General features: G+C 36.5%; 1 long non-coding RNA gene across 1 annotated transcript; it reads right to left on the bottom strand.

Moving 5' to 3' along the window:
* Positions 1 to 3646: 3646 nt before the first annotated feature.
* On the bottom strand, positions 3647 to 14053 carry LOC122345815. The gene is made up of 4 exons (XR_006251037.1): positions 13261 to 14053; positions 6357 to 6394; positions 6221 to 6268; positions 3647 to 5483 (listed from the first exon to the last, which is right to left on the bottom strand). It is a non-coding gene; the product is annotated as an uncharacterized LOC122345815 (long non-coding RNA).
* Positions 14054 to 15467: the final 1414 nt, after the last annotated feature.

Here is a 15467-nt window from a genome sequence, read left to right as displayed (position 1 = left end):
TTGGTAAGACTTACGTGACTGTTGGTAAATTAATATAGTTGCTAAGATGATTCTAAGACATTCTGAGTAGATGTAGGCAAATACAGTTGCTAAGGTGTTGCTAATGCTTTCCAAATAGCTGTAGGCAAACTAATCCAGTTGCTAGGATGTTGTTACGGAATTCAGATTGGTCGTAGGCACATTACTACAGTTGCTAAGGTGTTGCTAAGTCATTCCAAGTGGCTGTAGGCATATAACTACCATTACTAAGGTGCTGGTAAGATGTTTAGAATTGGCTGTTGGTATGAAGTTGCTATGACGTTTAGAGTGGTTATAGATAAATTCATTCCGAGTGGCTGTTGGCAAATTAATACAGTTGCTATATGTTTCCAAGGTTTTACATTTGGCTGTTGGAAAACTATTACACAAGATGGGTGTTGCTAAGACATTCTGGGTGGTTATAGGTAAATTAATACAGTTGCTAGGGTGATACGAGTGGTTGCTAAGGCATTCTGACTTGTTTACAAAGATAAAAGAACTACATAGACTGCATGGAAAACTATGTAGACATTTTTGAAACTAAAGTAAATGTAAACAGTAAGTTTTAAAATAAAATCATAATATAATTCAAAACGTTAACAAAAACTATAATGGTAAATCAATGGCACTGCAATAACATTGTCAGCAACATAAACATTCCAGGAAGAGTTATGTACTGAAGCTTAATACTTAGGATTAGGACTTTAAAATCCACCCTAAATATGAGCCTTGAGCATCGCTAATGTCAGCTTACAAAACGATTCTGGGATATCGCTGTAGGTTGTGTTAATAGTTATCGTTACATTAAAAAAAACACCAACATGACAGACTGTACCACAGCAAAATACGTTCACCTCTCTAGAAGAAAACTGCTTACTTCCTGAAGAACCAAGAATCATGTTAGCAAGCCATGAGATAAACTTGTGAAAAGACCATGTAATTTGACAACTAAATGGGTTTCTCAGATTTTTAATTAGTCATTCATCTTTGTTTTTATTTTTACTGTCTGATTATTTATTTTTTTATTTAGTCATTTCTTAGATTACGGTGCTTCTTATGTAATTCAGATGCGAGAGGTCCAGACTGATCAACTCAGACACACTCCTTCACTTTCTAAAGCAGACTGTTGCTTGAGCTTCCTTTTCAGATCAGACATTCAGTCTTGATGCTCCTCATCGTCTGTCTCTCCGTCTTGCTCTTATTTGAACCCTTAATTCAGCAAACACTGAAACACGGTGTGTGGGAGAGACAGCGAATGAATCCATCAGTCTAGTTTCTGTGCATTTATGAGATTTCAGTGCTGGGAAAAAGTGAGCGAGACGCATCTTGACGTCGGCCAAACGCATTAAATTTAAATGAGACTTTCTGGCATGTCGACCTGCTCTTTGGGTGAAAGGGTCATGGCCCTGACGCTTACTACATTGAGACCTATTTGAAAACAATTTCTGTCTTTCACCTTTATCTTTACTTTGCTGCTTTATAGTCTCAGTAGCTTTACTTTCATTTAATTTTAGATCCTCTGTGAATTAGCCACTGAAATGGAATAAGTGACCAGAATGGCAATTAGCACAACGCATTTGAACTTCGAGATGGGAGGGGCTTCGAACCCCAAACATTTCCTCTAATTAGTCAGGGTCTAAAAAATCATTTCAGAATACCCTAGCAACTGTATCAATACACTAATAACCCCTTAGCAACTGTATAGCAACCCTAAGGCAACAACCCAGAAAGCATCCGTCTGTATATTTTGCCTACAGCGGGGAATCTGCAGATGGTTTGTGAGCTGATTAATTAATTCAGAAATATTCAAATAAAAACAATAAAAAGGGTGTATTAAAAAAGATGAAATATTTTAGGTTGTCCTGCAGTTCTGGGTAGTAACTGATCACATGTAAATGAATTTCCTGAAACGTAATGCATTTAATTGCATCATATAGCATTTACATTGCTCATAATGGGGTTGCACCTGCTTTTTATGGCTTACAGGATTGCAAATGATTCAAACGGTGGCAGCAAATTGTTCATCATTTATTTATTCTCCCTAAAGGGACATTTGAAAAAATAAAAAAATATACAGACCTTTGCATGCCCACAAGAAACTTTTCGCATACACGCTAAGAAGGAGCGCGACCACTTCATATCCCAGAAGAAACAGTTACTCGTTCATGCCATTTGCCACCCAGCGGATCGGGCCGAGGGTTTCTACAAAGTTCTTTGTGAGTATAGATATGAATAAATCAGCAGCTCTGTGATGCAGCAGCAAGTAGAAGTTAGAAGGGCCATGAAACCATAAATGAGAAAGCACGGAGAAACAGAAGAGCGTATAATGGTTACAACGCTCCCAGTTCAAAAAGAACTTCTCGTGTGTTCAATTGCACAAGCGCACAGAACGTTTGAGGAGAGTTCAGAGCGTGCTTCAAATGCTGGACTGTTACAGCCTGCTGTAAAACGCTACATGAGCCTAACATGAGCCGTTAGGGCTTCTGCTAGTGAAACTAGCCATCTGTGACATGGAAATATTAAGTGAAATGAAGCAGTCTTTATCAGCCTTAATAAAAAAGAGTGACTAGCCCACTAAAAACGCATTGGATAAGAAAACATGAACTCTGTGCTCTGGTGACCAGTGAGAAATGCATGTTTGTATTGTTTTGATTGTGCGTTACTGCAAGCAAACAGACAACTAGATTTCTGCAAAATGTGAGAGCTGCTTGTCTGTACAGAACTCAAAGCCAGCATATCGCTGATGTATGTTTTTAGCAGCTGCTGTTGTATGACAAAATGCCATAAGTGAGATAATGCGATATCCTGGCCCCTGTAAATGGAAGATCACGTGTAGTTACATTACACAAGTTCAGATAAATACAAAGTACAGCCACAAGACCTAATATACACAAGATATAAAGGTACACGAGCCAGAACTACATACAAACGCAAATGTTCTTTTTTAAGGAAATGAGTCGTTCTGTTCAGCGGTTCACTGCACTGAAAGATTTATTATTTCAAATGCTGCTCTTTTGAAATTTCGAAAATAAAAAATATGAAGCATTGTTTAAAAATTGATAAACGTAAGAAATGTTTCTTGAGCAGACGATCATCGTAATCAAATTATTTATGAAGGATTGTGTGACACTGGAGACTGGAATAAATCACATTTCAAAATATACAGAAATTGGTTCTTTTTAAATTGTACCAATATTTCACAGTATTACATGTTTTTCTGTCTTTTTTTTTTATCAGATCAATGCAACATTGGTGAGCATAATATGGTGGCACTAATATGCATTAATTCATGCTTACCTAATGTCCAAATAATCATGTGTTCATATATAACTCATTAAGTATTTAAATATTTATTAATAACTGCTGCGTAACATTCTATGTGATACATAGATTGAGTAATCAATAATTTGTTATTATTTAAACGTGTCATAGTGTATTAATTCCATAATACCACTATATTAACAAATAGTGTAAATCTGTGTGTTATTTGCCACCATTGGTCAAATCTTAATCTATTTTAACTTCCTTTAATTGATCGTTAGCTAATGATTTGCGAAGACATTATTGTTTTGACTCTACTCGTTGAAGCACATGACTAACTTAACTAATACAAAGTCCATGACCACAATGACTTATTACTGAACAATTAGTTCATAGTTCTGTGCCTCAACAAGTGAAGTCATAACATAATGATACCTTTGCAAATCATTAGCTAATAATTAATTAAATTGTTGATTTGACCACTGTGGTAATTAACGTATGAATTTATGTAATTAGGGAACGAATACTTCATGACACATTTATTTATTACTTAATCTATGAATCACGTAATGTTCATTAGTTGCTGATATACAGGGCCGTATTCTCAAAATTAAATTCAACATATCAAGCCCATCTAGCCCACAAATTCCCCCTTGAATGTTTTAATGTGTAATAGGGCCTTCAACTGGAGTAAATAAATGAAAAAAATAAATAAATAGGACAGAAGTGAATACTGATAGATATTACTGAGTTCACAGCAAATACAACAAACTTCATAATGCATTTCTGTCACAGAAAAGCACTTGACAGCAAAGCATTGATTTCGAGCTAGACTGCTGGAAAGTTACTGCTAATAAATTCTGTCATCATTTCCTCACCCTCATGACTTTCTTTTGTGGAACACTAAAGATATTTTGTAGAATGCTACAAAAATTTTCAAAATGTCTCTCAAATTGTGTTCCACAGGAGAAAGAAATTCAAACAGGTTTGGAAAGACTTAATGTCAAGTAAATGTTGACAATATTCATTTTTTTCGGTATATCTCCCTTTAAGAACACCTAATTTATTTAAGACACCGATATCTTTCTTTAATCAGGCCCTTACTGAATTAACAGTTCGCGTCAATAAAAAGTCATTCAAACTAAAAATCTAAAAAGAAAGAAGTATTCAGAGTTTAACTGACTAGTATTAAGATGGTGGTCATAAGAAGTAAAACCATGGTCCTCATTTTCATACAGCATCAGCTTGTTTTATGCAGTTTAGCATGTGATGTAGTTTAAAAACAGCGCTTAATAACTCGAATGGAATGTCCCGGTGTCCCCTATGGCCAGCAGGCGATTATGGGCCGCCAGACATCTGGGCCCTATGTCACCCTTTTCACCTCACTAGCGACGACCCCTGCTGATGTAGTAGTGATAAATGGTTTAGTCCATTTACTTGCGATTACTTGTGCGTTAGTTAAGCAAGAATTAGTGCATATTTGTGTACCCACATTGTAAACTTATTGTACCAGCGATTCTTTTCTAAAGCATTTACAAAACTTTCCCAGCCCCTAATTAGCAAAGTTTATCTTTGAGAAAAAGCCCAAATCCCAAATGTGTGTAAATATCAGTCATTTCATGGCATTTTGACAGTCCACTCTGCCGTGTCTTATTTTGTACGGCTAATTCTGGCACATTTCATGTCCAAACTACATTATCCTCACTGATTTTATCTCCTTGCCAATAAAACTCTCTACAGCATGTGTCATTTAATCCTCACATACTGATAACTCACTCATGTAAATCATTATTACGCTACCGCAGGACAGGCTGGGAGAGCGGTGAGCTTGAATGAAGATGATGAGTAAAGCAGGCACAGAGGCGTGTCGCCGTTAATTCGTCTAAAAACAAGGAGGGTCAAGAGGGCACGACACACTCGGCTCTAATCACGCACAGCTGCTAACTACAGAACATGGGAATTAATGTTAGAGTTGGATTTTCCACCCCCTTTTCGTTTTCTTATCTGGCTAATGAAAGATTTACGTGAACGGAGTGCACAAGATATTTGGAGATAGATGAGTTCATTTGCTGCGATGTATTTTACCTTGAAATTTCAGTTTCCAAATTATTTAGATGGCACGCTGACTTCTAATGAGGCGAATGGCTTCTGTTTCGTTCCCAGGCTTCCCACCAAAAGTCTGTTCTGGGAGTAACTTTGGTCAGCTGGTAAGAATGAGGAAAAGGTAAATTGCTTTAACGGCAGCAACAAATGCATGTCTAAAGTGATATTTGTAGGGGGCTCCAAAAAAACACAAAACTATGTACAAAGAGATGGTCCAGAAGAGAATTTATGAAGGGGGAAAATTATTACAGATTCCTCAATTCTGACCTCTTTTTCAGATTTCAGATATTTCAATTGATATTTCTTTCACACTATGATCCTGTTTGTTTTCACACTACTTTAAAAGTTTAGTTCACTTTATCATTTCCTATCGAAACAGTAAGAGTAATTAACACAATCTCAAGTTTCAAGACGACACAAAATGTTTGGGGGTTTGGAGAGAGGTTGCAGTTTCGTTAGGCCCTCAAGACAAATATGATTTGATAACAAATGATTATTAGATGATTTCATTCTGTCGATTAATCTCTTAATTGAGGGAAAAAACTCAAGTTAAAGCATAAATAAATTAATTACTTGTTCACATTTTTGAAGGTTATTTCATGTAAAATTAATTATTCTAAATTAGTGTATTGGGTATAGTGTGGGTTTATTGGGTTATAGATGCGTTAATTCTGAAACGAATTCTGAAGCGTATTTGTTAATATCTCAGTAAGCAAATGTACTTATTGTAGCTCAGTAGTGAATATTTAAAAATATTTATTGACCTGGAAATAAAAAAATAAAATTTTTGCTATTATAGCAAATATATTTGCTATAATGACAAATGAGAAACAAATACCATAAAATCTGTTTATCCGCTGCATTCCAAGTCTTCTAAAATCAACTTCTGAAATACAAAGCCATGCATGTTTAGTGAACGATCTCTGAATTTTAATTCCTTTGAACTTTTTAAACCCAAATGATTTTTAACTTACCAGGATCAAGAACATCTCGCCAAGCCATTGTTCTCCCCCTAAGAAACAAGAGATTCAAGATTCACCTTGATTAATATTTCAGTAGGCAATTTCAAGTTGATGGAATAATTCAATTTGTCATTGTGAGCTGAGGTCTGAGATGCACACAGAACTTCTTCTAAATCCAAAGAAAAATGGCAACAGGATCACGTTCTGTACAAAACTGAGCTTTGCCACATATCATTTCATATTCTACCTCAAGACATATGACAAACCATACATTAATGAAAAATATCACTTACTGCAGGAATATGCTTTCACAGCTTTCCATCAAATCTCAAAGTTGTTTCCAAAAATGAATCAGGATGTTTCTTCTTGTCAAAAAATAACTGCACTGCTACATTTATATTTAGAGAGTGATCTTTTAGGAATGGCCGATATGCATTACAAGAAGCTTCATAAACAGATTTCTGAAATGCTATAGATTTAAGCAAAATATTAAAAAAATGCTTATAAAACAATCTGCATTTTCATTTGCAGTGTTATTTTAGCATTGTTTGTTTTTATAGTAGAATTTATTTATTATTATTATTATTATTATAAAGTTTTCATTTTAATTTTGTTATTTTGATTTATGACTGACCTACTACTACTCTACTCAGAAAAACAATGGGATTTAATTTAACAGATTTCATTCAGATATTGCTAGTAAATTTCACAGACAGAACATAGCACGTGTAATATGGCCTAATTCAAGCATGAAGTCCTAGTAAACCAAAATTCTGATTCCTGGTCACGTCCACGGCAAAATCAGAGCAAAACCAGCTGCATCTTCAACCTCGTATTTCCACTCCTGCTCAGAAGTGCAGCGTGCAGAAAATGCGCTTGGCCAAGAAGGCATAGCCGTCCTCTAATGAGGCCCTTGACAACTTCAAGCCTCCAGTTAACCAAGTAAAATTATTCCACCTCTATCAGACTGCCATGTTGTCAGCGTCTGTGCTCCACAGCTGCTTCTGCTAGCAGTTTGCAAATCCCTGGCTCACACAGGAAGTGGAGAGAGAAATGAAGAGGAGAGGACATGTTCTAATTATTCCGGCAGCTGCCCGCAGGTAAAGAGCTCAGCTCCACCAACACTCTTCTTTACTGGCAGATATTGATGGAAGGTGTTCAGAATTACGCTGACAAACAAGGAGGGGGGAAGTATGGATGCGTTTTTTTGGGGGGAGTTTTTTTCAATCCCCCAAATGTTTGTAATGCCGGATAAAAGAGAAACCAGGGGGCACTTTCCACAACATTACCCTCTTTTGGGCTCCAAACGACGCAGACATTCTGTCGTTCCATATTGCGTTCAACTGGTCCTTTCACAGCACAAAATGTTCTCCTTCAGACATGGCGCTTTTTCAATCCAATGAGTTCCCGGATTTCTTTCGCCGCAATTTCCAGAGTTTCCAGTACAAACTATAAGTTATAAATCACTGGAGCCCAACTTTGATTTCCACAAAAATAGTAAGCTTTAACGTTGGAAAAATAGACCAAGTGGTGTAAAGTTCTAGTGAGAGTCCCTGAATATTAATATCAAATCTTACAAACAAGCATTCACGCTCCTGCTAAAAATAATAATGACAAAGCTCATGTTTTGTTTGTTAAAGTGCTTATTTTAATTCGGTACAAAATGTATTTTCGCTGTACACTTGACGAATGAACCTCTGGTTATGCATTACACATAATTTCAGTTGACTTCTCTCTATCTATCTAAACAGACCTTTTAAGTTCTTCTTGTGTTCATTTTGTAAACATTATTGTGTTCACTGGCTCTACATCGTCCTTACAGGAGTAAAAATGTAATATAATTTCCTAAAGAAAGATGGTTAACATGAGCCCTGTTGTGTACGTTTGAAAATAGTGCAGCGTCTTACCCCGTAGACTTTTACAAATTTCTGGATCAACTGGAATAATTTGTGTGGTTTATTCTGATTACAGACTTCGAATATAGGCAATATAGGCAAGACAAGTGGTGGTCAATTTGAAAAAGCAGACCAGCCCTGAAAATAACTGTATATTACTGGAAGTCTATTGGACAAGGATTTTCAAGTGCTTTAAGAGCAGACATGCAAAGCTCATGTTGGTTTGTTTGTTTGTTAAAGTGCTTATTTTAATTCAGTACATCATTTTTGTGGTTTACTCTGATTATAGACTTATATATAAGCAAGACAAGTGGTGGTCAATTTAAAAAAGCCCTGAAAATCACTGCATAGAAGTCCAAAGAATAAGGATTTCCAAACATTTTAAAAGCAGAAAAGCTCATATTTTTGGCCTATATCCTACTTGGCGAGTTTCGAAATACTGCTATTTGTATTAAACCTCAAAAAATGCCTTCTTTAAAAACATCATTAAACATCACATTTCAGAACTTAAGACTGTACTTTAATATCTTAGAAATCATGGCCTATGTCCAGATTTGAACCCAGTGCTGCTTGCAATAGATACGTACACTTGTGCAATCACATTTTTGTAAAAAATGAAGGTGTTCCTCAGATTGACGTGGCGCCAGAAAGACTAATGGGAGTAAACAACACAGAGGTTCCTCCCGCAGCAAACTGGACCATCTGGAAGAGAAAATTACATTCCCAGAACGCCTCTTCCTTAAGATTCTGCTCACACACTGGCATGGGACAAACCTTACAGACCAATTCACTCTGGAGAGCTGAGTCCGCAAAATGAACGATTCCCATTCATTTGTTTGGTGGGGCCGACTTTTTACACGGCCAACACAGAACTAATAATGCCACTCTTACACAAGAGTTTGGTCCCAGGAATCAATTTCTTGAGATCAACTCACTGAAAACGATAGAGCTGATCGCTTTTGTGCTGATGGAGGCATCTAAAAGGCTTTAATGTCACTCTAAGTCTATTGTATCATATTTAATCTATTAATTTATTTCATATGCCAGGCTTTACATGGTTTGTATGCATTTATCGAAAACCTTTCCTCTCAAACATTTAAGATCATATCTATCTCAGCAAGTAATATTCATCACAAAACCCTCTGAACACTGTATGCTAAACAAAGTAAACGTACACGTAGAGACCATTTAGATGCGGTATTGCCCTCAATGTTGATGGCGCAAAACTCTCAAGACAGGTTGTTTTGTTCTCACTCTTTTGCAAAAAAAAAAAGAAGGAGGTTTGAGGCACTTCACCCTTTGGCTCAAAGGAAGTCTCCAGCTGTGATGTTGAGAAATCATCAGCTTTAAAGTCTCACCAGGACGGAGCACAAACTCAAATAATACATCAATATTACCATGCTGTGAACCTGCGAACTTAGGCTGTGATTTCCTAAAGGTCTGTTGTTTATAAAAGCGCTCACAAACTTGCTTAAACATGTGTACTCTCTCATGGTCTATTCAGGATTGCATCAAAAATGAGCAAAATTACACATTATACATGCCAAGTGCAAAATAACAGGTTGGGTCAATACAAGCAGATTCACACTCCACTTAACCACACTTTTAACCCCCGGTAAAGGTAGACTATGTTTTTATTTAGTTTATTTAGTAACATTTTAAATGAGTAGCAGGTTAGCACCATATTTTAGCCAGGATTTTGAAAGTTTTTCTGTAATTAATTACAGTTACTGTATATACTATATATATATATATATATATATATATATATATATATATATATATATATATATATATATATATATATATATATATATATATATATACATTGTACATGATTCTAGAATTCTATATAAAACTATTTTACATCTAATGTTGAACCGTTTCTTGTTTTTTTTTTTTTTAAGTGTAACCATCTCCCTTTGGTCAGTTCAAGAACGATTTAGGCAATTTTATCTTATTTATCTGAAAGAATTAAAAGAGCATGTCTATGGTCGTGGATTAATTAACTGACCGAGGTTGATATTCAGAAAATAATTAGTATTAAGTAATGCAACACTTTTTTAGAGAGTAATTAATCTAATTCTAATTACACCGGAGACGCAATTAGCAGCTAGTAATTAATTACTTTTGTACAGTAATTACCCAGCACTGGTTTCTTACAGCTGCATGATTATCAATACACAACAATCGCCTGCGTCATATTTACGTTGTTTGTCAGTCACAGAAACACAGCGCCTTGCATAGCTAATCAACATTACGGGGGTTGGAGGGAAAATGTCAAATGATGGTGGAAAACACTTTGTAGTGAAGAAGAGACTGTTTTATTCTTACCTTTTTAAGTCCATTCATCAGGAAAAAAGGTGGTCATGACCTACGGATTTATGTTACAACTGTTGACGCCGCAAATATGCAAATAAGAACGATAACCCGGGGTTTTAGCCGTGCGCAAAAAAAAAAAAACTTCTTGATTACCAACAAAGACTTGCATCAATACACATTATTTGAGAAATAACAATTCATGTGAACTTAAAGGCATACACTTCCTAATTTTGCTGAGTTTGACATGTTCCTGTGGTTTTGTTCATATGTTTTTATTGTCACTTATGATCAGCTTACATTGCACCCTTTCTTTCGTTCTCACCATATCTTTCTGCACAGCTGATCTCGGTAAATCACCTATGCTTCCAAAGCGCACAAGCAATCTGTTACAGTAGACTGAACAAGCGAATTTACACTTAACTAATTCAATTAGCAGATGTTTGACGTAAAGCAACTGTAAAACAGTGTACGGGATCTTAGTATGTCGAGCCGCGTTGACCTACTAATTAAAGAAGCAGAATTATTTGTACAGAACTAAAAGTGAAAGTATTAAATGGGTTTGTGATCCTACAATTCAATGAAACTTCCCTTCATCTCTGAATAGGGCAGTGATGATAGAGCCTCTTCTTGACTGGGTAGCTCTGATCCATCGCGGTATCGTCAAAAGAACATGAAAATACTAATCTGGGAGAGCCTTTGTCCCCGAAGGCTAATTTCATTCTCAAGAGTTTGTCACAGAAGTGCAGAAATGAAGGTGTTCAGCAGGGACACAGTGTTCTGTGAAGCAGCTCTCTCTCTCTCTCTCTCTCTCTCTCTCTGAGGGGTTACTGGGCCGTGTCTGTTTAGTTTAGCAGCTGCGGTTGCCAGGTGTTCTGACAGAATGTTGAAGCAGCACATAAAGCCGAGTTTGAAAAACTCTAACATCCCTTTAGCACCACGTTTGGCGAGCAGTGTTTGAAGTAATTCCTCCTAGCAATCCAATTATTGCAAAGTTAAAAGCGATAAAGGAATAGTTTACCGGAAAATGAACATTTTTGTCAGCATTTACTCATCCTAATGTTATTTTCTACCCTCTACGAAACACGTAATGAATTGGTAGGAAGCAGCTATTTTAAACACAACAACAACTGACGATGATGGTTCGTACTTACAAGCAGCTTTATTACAGATTATGCTAAATAAAAAACTTTTCATTAACTGAAACAAAAATAAGACTGTGCCTTCATTAAACATGAAAATGCCACTAGACAGCAATAACAACAGATTGAGAAATTTAACGCTGATAAACATTTCGAAATGATACTTACGGCACGTTAACTTTGGCAGCCCTAAAACTAATATAAGGTCTAAGTAAATAGTAACTAAAAAGCTCAGAAAACACCAAACTAACAATAAAGACTCATTTTCCTGTGGAGAGGGTTAAAATCTTTGTTAAAGAGTTATAAACCAAAATGATTTCAAACCAAACTTCATATGAAGCAAATATAAAAGGGTTTGAAAAGTGGACAAAAAAGTACAAAGCGTTTTTTGAGTGAAAGAATTACAATCCGATGATGCATTGATATTTGACAATCTAAATAAAATGATATCAAAATAAATAAAATAAAATGACAGATAAATCTATTTAAATAAACGATATACTATAATATAGTATATACTGGACTTAAATATGGACTGTATTTACTGCACGTATAACTGAAATAACAAATTAAAGCTAAATAGAAATATAAAAAAATATATATAAAATTATTATGTTACTAAAACATAAAAATACAGCTCAGAATATAAAAATATATATATTTTAATATTTAGGTAAGACTACAATAATAAATAAAGTTATTGATTAGTTAAAACATTTTTTATATATACCGTACAAGTCATATTTACTACTAATTTATTACCTTTATGGTGTTTTTTGTGTAATTTTTAGAGCTTGACAACATAAATCATGATCATTTTGCAGATCTTCACTTGAGCTATACGAAGAAAGGAACATTAAAAAAGGCACAAATAACTACAATAACTACATTTTTGGTTTCAAGCGACCTATACCTTTAAAGCAGATCCGTGCGGGTCAGAACGGTCCTCTCCCTCAATGCTCTCAGACCTCGAACTAATCAAAAGCATCTCTCACGCTGCACCACAGACGCAGACGATCAAAGACGGACGGGCCTTTTCTGACAAGCAGATAATGAGAGATCAAATTTGCACATCAGTAACGATTAGCGAGACTCTACGAAACCCGTGGCATAAAGGTCTGCTTTCGTCTACAGATTTGATCGAGACCTGAAGAAGAAATAAACATCTGAAGCATGCAATTCGTGCCTTCAGGTTGGACTTGTACCATTTCATAAGTCTGAAGGCACGGAGAACACAGGTCAATAGCAACACATACTCCTTCAGGGCCTTCAATTTGAGTGTTGACAAGATTGAGTTATGTGGTCACTGTCCTGTCAAATGCAATAACTGCAATAAGGCTGAAGGAAAGCCCAAGATTTATTTAATTTTTTTTTTTTTTACGTACCATGCCTTCTCCACTCAACCGCGTAATGCTTCCGCTCAATACTAACCAAAGGCCCCGACACAATAGGCAGGTCTGATATGATCATATTCTTTAGGTCTGTGTGTGTGAACAAGGAAAATCGAGAGTGCGGAGGCATAAAGAAAGAGGGCTTCACAAAGGAAAGCAAATGTATTACCTCCTGTTAATGACTCGATCAATGCGCCGGTCACTACGGCTGTCAAGATCTTGCATCAAAGCTTCAACGGGACACCTCCATCACCGACACGCAGGCTCAGGCGGAGGACACGCCGTCCGAGTCGCCGTACATTATCATCTTCCATCACTTCAAAAAGACAAACAGGATCAATACAGGTGTGATGGCTATGAAATCCATAATCAGCCCTTTTTGTGTTTATTGTTCTGCGGAGTTGCAGGCAGGAGGACGGAGGATGCGGTTGGCATGGAAACAGGGATTGCTGGAGAGGATGTGGCGCTGTTGAAATACTAGGAAATGGCATGGAAGCATGGAGCATCATTATCGCGCCATCATTGTCCAGAAAGGCTGTGGAGGCCGCGCTTCGGTAATTGTTTATTCAAAGGCTAATGCTCACAGTTGAAGTCTGGACCCCCCAGAGTCATTTGGCTGATTTCGGGATTTGAAGAGATGCTCGGAGAGGAGATGCGGTGGGCGGCCGGGGCACAGGTAGTTTGGCACAAGCATCTGTATCTCATTACAGGCGCAGCGGCACACTAAAAATCTCTCGATGTGACTGACTTGTGTGTGGAACAAAGTAACACTTCATAAAAAAGAATCCTAATTTAAAAATGTAATTAAAGCAATTCCACGTTTTATTTAACAAAAGCTCTACTTTAGTTAGCAGCCTGTTTGGAAACCTTTGCAGTTGATCAGGTGTCCCCAGTATGTGTCTGTGAAGTTTCATCTCAAAATACCCCACCAATCGTTTATTAAAATGCCTATTTTGAATGGAAGCAGAAAGACGCTGTCTCTTTAAATGGAAATGAGCTGCTGCTTCTCTCCGCCCCCTTCTCCAGGAAAGGGCTGTCTTTACAGTTTGTATACTCTGCTAAAAAACAGCTGTTTGGTTTTGATTATCCCATCTATTGCACTGAAATCAAGCATTTTAGACTATATAAGTAAAAACTTCTGATATCCGGTTTTCTGAGGGCACACATCCGATGCACACGCACAGAAAGTGGCTAAACTAAACTAAGTTCCCTTTCATGACTTCAAAATGGGCCAAAAGCAGCTGCATGTAAATGTTTGACATTTTTGTACTTAACTGTAAATAAGTTACAGTAATTTTACGGCGGTTTTTTATTATTAATCAGATGGGGAAAAAATCTGAAAAAAACAATGCCTTTTACAAAGTGATATTATGAATTACTTGCCTGGTTTGTAATAGTGTTTTTACAGATTTCACAGATCGGTGTGAACAGAGATTGACAAGTGTTGTCTTATGAAAAAAGGGTTTATTTTTTTAATAATATTTTTATTATTATAGTTATCGTCTTTGGTAAGAACAGGCCTCTAGACTAAAATCATGAAGGTTTTCAGTAGGAAAATTTCAAAGATTCAGATACAATCCTTTTATTGCATGAGTCCAGTAATGGGGCTCCGTGGTCAAGGTAATGGGCGTTACCAAATCGGGGCGTTGTTACTGATTGGTTGGTGTCGTATTCATGCAGGTTTAGGGGTGGGGTAAGGTCAGGGGGATCATTTTGCTTGTATGATTGAGAAACACCCAGCGGTTTGAAAACTTCAGTCAGAGTGCAGAGACTTCAGTCTCCATGACTCTGTCTAATAATTGCATTTAAATTGATCGCAAATTCAGAACATGGGGGCAGAAAACTTCATAGACCAGTGAATCAATTTCACACGAAGAGTGCCGTTTTTTTCCCCCAAAATGATCATGATTGCAAATAGAATATTGATTTTTCACAACACTTCCATGAACAAGGACTTACCTTATAGACACCATATTTTATATAAAAAAATAAATTCCAAACACTACCGCAGCATTACGTTGCGTCTCTGAGCAACATGACGGTGTTTTGTTCCTGAATGAATGAACCGTTTAAATGATTCGGTTCGGTCTCGATGAATCACTTATTTTACAGTGACTTACTGCCACCTACTGCAGTTTAATTTCACACCGAGTATATATTTTATTATTTAAATCATTTCAAATATAGAAAAAATGGCTTTATAAAGATAAAATGCCCATAAGATGTATAAGATTAATTTCTATCGGTGCAAACTAACCTTTACACAGAATATGAAGACTCAAAAACTAGCTAACGTTAGTCCTGAAGATACCAGCATGGTAACACACTCATCAAAATATCTTCTGATTGGCGTTATCTGGGATGCTGGTCTTTTGC

Source organism: Puntigrus tetrazona, chromosome 5, assembly GCF_018831695.1.
Source record: "Puntigrus tetrazona isolate hp1 chromosome 5, ASM1883169v1, whole genome shotgun sequence".
NCBI classification, from domain to species: Eukaryota; Metazoa; Chordata; class Actinopteri; order Cypriniformes; family Cyprinidae; genus Puntigrus; species Puntigrus tetrazona.
This window is presented reverse-complemented; position numbering and strand designations above follow the sequence as displayed.